The 6,281-nt window shown below is 35.8% G+C and overlaps 1 non-coding gene across 1 annotated transcript; it reads right to left on the bottom strand.

Annotated features, from left to right (window-relative positions):
- Window positions 1-5,568: 5,568 nt before the first annotated feature.
- LOC120093907 (U6 spliceosomal RNA) lies at window positions 5,569-5,677 on the bottom strand. Its single transcript, XR_015626279.1, has one exon. It is a non-coding gene; the product is annotated as a U6 spliceosomal RNA (small nuclear RNA).
- Between the last annotated feature and the right edge of the window lie 604 nt (window positions 5,678-6,281).

Here is a 6,281-nt window from a genome sequence, read left to right as displayed (position 1 = left end):
AAGAAGTTTAGTTTTCAAATTCTGTCTTTTGTATCAGAATGTTTTTACAAATGTGAAGCTTTATCCTACAGAGCAAAATCAACTTTAAGTGATACTGAGTTACTTTACATCAATCTCTTTGTAAGACTACATGACTAGAGATCGAGTGAGTACAGGGAAAGATTTATCAAATTGTTTTTGAATTACTCTCCTGTGCAATGTTAGCACTTGTTCAATATGCAATAATAAAATCTAAGTTCAAACTAAGATTACACTTTAAATAACTCAAATCCCACAGAGTATCACATAGTCAAGTACAAGTGTTCTCAGAATGCCAGGAACTAATCTGTCTTCCTAAGAATCCCGCAGACATCCTAAATCCATCTCCTAAATTGTAAGAAAAAATGGATGCTCACGACTTACAATTCAGAGTTGCCATTTTGACAAAATTTGATGAGTTATTTAGAAAATAACATTATCATAGTCATTACATGATTAATTAAATATACTTAAAATTTGTTAACTTTAAGGAGTTTTACATATAGGAAGAACAAATATTCAACTGCTTGATAGCTGCTACCATATAGAAAAGGTAGATTCTGTGCTTCAATTATTTGAATTAGCCACCAAATCACATGCTGAAACACTAATCTTCAAAGGGATCAGATAAAAAGTTAGAGATTTGAGGGGTTTGACTTTCAATTTCTTTTACCTTACTTAATGACTTGTAGCAGCTATGGGGAAGGAATGAGTGTACCCCTCATGTGGATGCAAAAGATGTCCCCCAATGCCAGTAAGGAACAGAAATCTGTGTTATAAAGTTTGCATATTCAAATTTCATTATATTCATGACAATTGGAGGTAGGAATCACGGAGAAGTAGATCATAAAAACAACTTATTTTTCATTTTGCAAAGTATTGATTGAAAATTTGTTCTTAGGAACTGCATTTCTAATTCCTCATCTCAATTTTGGGACAAAATTGATTTGCACTTAGATATATTCCATGCATGTTGCCATGATCTATATGAGGATACCAGTTCTGTTTTGTCTGAAAGACAGTTCCCTATAAATTAGTGCCCTTTTCAGTACTATCAGTGAACTTTCTTTTTGCAGTAGATGGGAAACCCACACCTTGACAATGTGCTGAGCGTGAGAGCCTTTGGTGCACTTAGTTCTAAGTGGGATGTCTTCCTAAAATCCCTCTCCTCAAGACTTAGGGATTTAGCATAAGATAAGGGAGAAGGATTTTATGTGTAGAGGTTATTGATGACTCTAGTTGCTAAATTTCCATAAGATTAATGCACTGGATTTAGAGTACCTATGTATATAAAAACATAGCAGAGTCACTATTTTATGTCTGCTATATCTGAGTAATACTTAACTTTACTATTTGAGGCCCATGCTTGATTAATAACTTTAAATGGTATATCTCAACTTCCTTTCTGTTGCAACGACAAAATAATTTCCCATCATTTGAAAGAACTATGACTCATAGTTTCAGAACAGGAGAATAAGAACAAGAGGAGGTTAACATAGCTGGTTACATTACATTCAAGGTTGAAAAACAAAACGTGATCAAGTCAATTAAGTGATTAGCTTTCTTTTATACAGGGTAGTATTCCATACCCAGGGAACTGTCCTACCCAATATTTAGATTGGTTTACCACATTAACTATCAAAATAAGATAATACCACCATGGCTAGAGGGACTTGACCCAACCTAGATTATTCTCCAAAGTATGCTAGACAGCTGTTTTCTACTTAATTCTACATGTGCCAAATGGACTCTCAATATTGACCATCACAGTTTCCATTTATTGCCTAAATAATTGGGATCCTTTGCTCTAACATATTTCCATAACTAAAAAATGCATGCAATCCAGGTACAAATGTAATTATGTGATACAGCATGCCTATTTTCCATTAAATAAATATCTCCTTATTTTGACCACAGTTTAGATTAAATTGAAGGTTTCAATAAATAGTAACATTGTAAAATGCCTTCTATTTGATGTCCATTTATGGTAATAAAATATGGATAACACATACTAAAATAGAGAATTATTGTTTTAGGGTAAAGTAAAACCATGGTTGTTTTAGAAATTTCCAGAGGTCATCCCAATTACAGAAAGGCAAATAGTCAGGAGATCATTGATGTTTTTCTTCCAAAGTTATTATTAGCTTTCTATGAGGTCATTCCTATATTAGGAAGCTTATAGATAGCAAGTTGTGCATGCAAGTTTTGTAGTCTGGAAAATTTCATTAAAAGATACAATAAAACATTATTTATTTTCTTTCATGTAATGAAAAACAATGATAAGCATTCTTATTTAATATATCTTTGATTTATTGTTCAGTGATAATCAGATAAACAACCTCAAACTATATAGAAGAGTATTTCACTTCATATTTCATAATGAGTGGGTTTATGAAAAGTAAATTAAATAGAAACCAGTTCACTAATATTTTAAAGAAATTCTACTTGAATAATCAGCTTCCCACGCAGTAATCTTGAGTTTATTTTATTATTTCATAGCCTTTGGCTGAGCAAAACGAGGAAAGATGCCTGCACATTTTTCTTAAGGACCAACAAGCCATTATAATAACTAATGTGCTTATAAAAATTATAAATATAGAAAGGTAAGCTTAAATTTCCAAGAAGTAAAATGAAAAGTGCCAAAAATAATATGTAAAAGAATACAAGTAAGTAGCATGTGTGTCTATGGAAATACATTTTTACGAACCCTTCTTTTCTGTGTGTGCTGATACTGAATCTAAGCTCTATTTTCATACCGTTCAGATAGAAGTAGTGCAATTATGCTTTAGTAATCCTGGGAGGCATCTGATACCCCATACTACAGTGCTGGAGAAACACTTGTCAAATACAATGAATGTTAAGTGGAAGTGTGCAAAGTTTCTTAGCACTGATAAAACCGACCTTCACCTAAGCTCTGAGATCTACGTTAGAAATAGGTTGCCCTCAATCTAGAAAAGTGGATGATTCAGTCTTTCTTAGAAGGGGGAAAAATATTCACAGGAGAAAATACAGAGACAAAGTATGGAGCAGGGACTGAGGGAAAGGTCATCCAGAGACAGCCCCACCCAGGGATCCATCACATATACTATCACCAAAGCCAGATAATATTGTGGATGCCCAGAAGTGCATGCTGACAGGAAGCTGTCTCCTGAGAGGCTCTGCTAGAGCCTTAGAAATAGAGAGTCAGATACTCTCAACCAACCATTGGACTGAAAAAGGGGTCCCCAAGGGAGGAGCTAGAAAAAGGACTGAAGGAACTGACGAAGTTTCTCAACCCTCCAAAAGAATAACAATATCAACCCACCAGACGCCCCCCCCCCGGCCGGAGCTACCAGAGACTAAACCGCCAACCAAAGAGTACTCCTGGAGGCACCCATGGGTTCAGCCGCATATGGAGTAGAGGAAGCTCCAGGGTAGGGGAAACTTAGGGTGGGGAGATAGGAGGGAGTGGGTGGGTGAGTTAGTGGGGGAACACTCTCATAGAGGCAGGGGAGCGGGGAAGGGATAGGGGGATTCCAGAGGAGAAACCCAGGAAAAGGGAGTGGCATTTGAAATGTAAATAAATATCCAAGGGGGGAAAAAAAGAAAGAAAAAGAAGAACGGGCCTTATTGAGATAACTGCACATCCCATATGACTTAGTCTCATCCTCTAGTGCTCTTTTGATCCTTCTCAGCTTATGGTTGAATGTATATATGACTAGACTAAAACCAGATCCCTCCTTATTTGTGTGAATTTGACTAAACTGCATAGTCAAGTACAGCCGTCTTACTCTCCAGAGTGGTTAACTAAACTCATTCCTCTGAAATGACTAGACATGGAGATGAACATTTTTTTGTCTATCTGGCACAGACATCCCTGGATGGTAAAATCAATTCTCACTGTAAATCATACCAACTATTTCTTGTCTGTCGCACTTTATAAAAGTTTAAAGGAATAGCATCCTGCCAAGGCACCCTTTAGTGCAGGGTGCAGCCTGGATAAGTAAAATTCCTCATGTGCTCCTGACTTTCAGGAAGGAAGCATAAAAACATGTATCTCATGAAGAGATGAGAACATTCCTTTTACAACACATCCAAAAGCATAACATCTTTAATATACAAATTCCAACAAAGACCATTATAAATTTAATCTTATGTTGAAATGTTTCAGTTAAAAATGAATCTGAGTTTAATACAACTTATTAGTGGAATTATTAAAATTAAATGAGCACACACACATTTCTCTATTGGCATACACCACAGAGAATTCTGTAGGGCACAGAGGAAACATTATTAGAAATGTAATAACGTCTGATACTATGGTTTTTGTTATGGCTTTTCAGTGTTTGCTATTTTAGTTACATTTTTAGTTTTTTCATCTTTTCGTTTTTGTTTTTGTTGTCTTAAGTTTAAGATATATAAAATGAGTAAAAATATTTGTTTTGGTGAAATGTAACATTGAGCTAGCTACGTAAGAGAACATCACTGAGCACAGGTTGTAGTGAGTATGTAGAGTTTCAGTTAAGAAATAGCCAGAAAAACAATTTGTATAAATTACAGTAAGTAGTCAGAGTAGAAAAGTAAATTTCTCCAAATTCTGAACATTGGTCTGCATTGTAAGGATGGTGAATTGTTGTACAAAGTTATAACTTTGTGGATTTTCAAAGAAGACCATAGGTACACTACCACACAAGCCTGGTTGAAAAGGCTAATTCATGGTTTATGGATAAGTAAACTGTAAGAAAGATAGTGCTCACTTATTTATTTACTCATTTTTTTCTTTTTTTTTATTAACTTGAGTATTTCTTATATACATTTCGAGTGTTATTCCCTTTCCCGGTTTCCGGGCAAACATCCCCCTCCCCCCTCCAATAACTCATGAAGATCCATGAGCATTAGACAAGCTTCCTTTGATTGATTATTTTGTTTTTGAAAGTTGAATAAGTAAATGGTATCTAATCTCAAGAAATCCTCATTAAATCTACATAATAGACAGCAAGGTGAATAAATTATAACAGACATTAAATGCAGTAGTTACTTCTCTTAGTATGACAGCATACCTGATCAGTTAACGAATGGAACAAATAAATGAAGGAAAGGAGATTGGGGTTCAGGAATTAGGAAGACACTTGATTCTGGAGACAAACACACTGTGGCAGGAGCCTGAGATGGCTAGATGCATTGTGTTCACAGTCAGGAGAGAGAGAGAGAGAGAGAGAGAGAGAGAGAGAGAGAGAGAGAGAGAGAGAGAGAGAGAGAGAGAGAGATTTGTGTTCATGATGAGATACATACATACATACATACATACATACATACATACATACATATATATGCACTCATTAACTTTGTGTCCTGCTCACTACTCCTTCCTTGTCACCCTTCCCACAATCCTTCCCCTACCCCACTCTTTCTTTCTCTTCTGAGCAGGTAGGGCCCCTTGGTCTTCCATCCCCAGTCCTGCATGGCACTTCAAGTCTCTGCAGTGCCAGGTACTTGCACTCCCACTGAGGCCAGCAAGGCATTCCAGCTAGTAGTATATATCCCATGTACAGGAATCATCTTTGGGATTGAAAAAATGTGGAACACTTTACGAATTTGCATATCATTCTTTGGCAGGGGCTATGCTAATCTTCTCTGTGTTGTTCCAATTTGAGAACACATGTGCAGTAGAAGCAAGCACATTCTATTTTGCCTTTGCTCCATCTCATGGAGATGTCATATGTCATGATATGCATAATATAATATATATCAGATAAATATTAATACACATATTATATATCAGATAGACTAATAGGAACATTAGGCAGAATAGAGTAACAGAGTAATGTGTTTGTTGTTTTTGAAGATACAAAGGAAACACAGATGACTAAGGAAAATTAAAGTACATTGCCCCTGTGCACAGGGTGCATGCATGCATATACACATACATGTACACACACATGTGTGCGCACACACATACACAGACACACAGACACAGATAGATAGATAAATAATTAAATAAATAAATAAATAAATAAATAAATAAATAAATAAATAAATAAATAGAGATTATAAAGACCCTAAGACAGGGGCATGTGGAATTTTCTAATGTACCAATTGTGGAAATATGTTTGCCTGAGTTCCAATTCCCGGTACCAACATAAAATCCCAATGGAGTAATACATATCCACACCGAGATTTGGGGTGAGGTAGAAAGAAGTAGATACTTGCAGATCCCTGGACAGTCAGTCTGACCAACTTATTGAGCTCTTAGTTCAGTGGAAAGTCCTAATTCAAAAAATAGG

The sequence above is a fragment of the Rattus norvegicus genome, chromosome 7 (assembly GCF_021556685.1).
Source record: "Rattus norvegicus strain SHRSP/BbbUtx chromosome 7, alternate assembly SHRSP_T2T, whole genome shotgun sequence".
Classification (NCBI taxonomy): Eukaryota; Metazoa; Chordata; class Mammalia; order Rodentia; family Muridae; genus Rattus; species Rattus norvegicus.
This window is presented reverse-complemented; position numbering and strand designations above follow the sequence as displayed.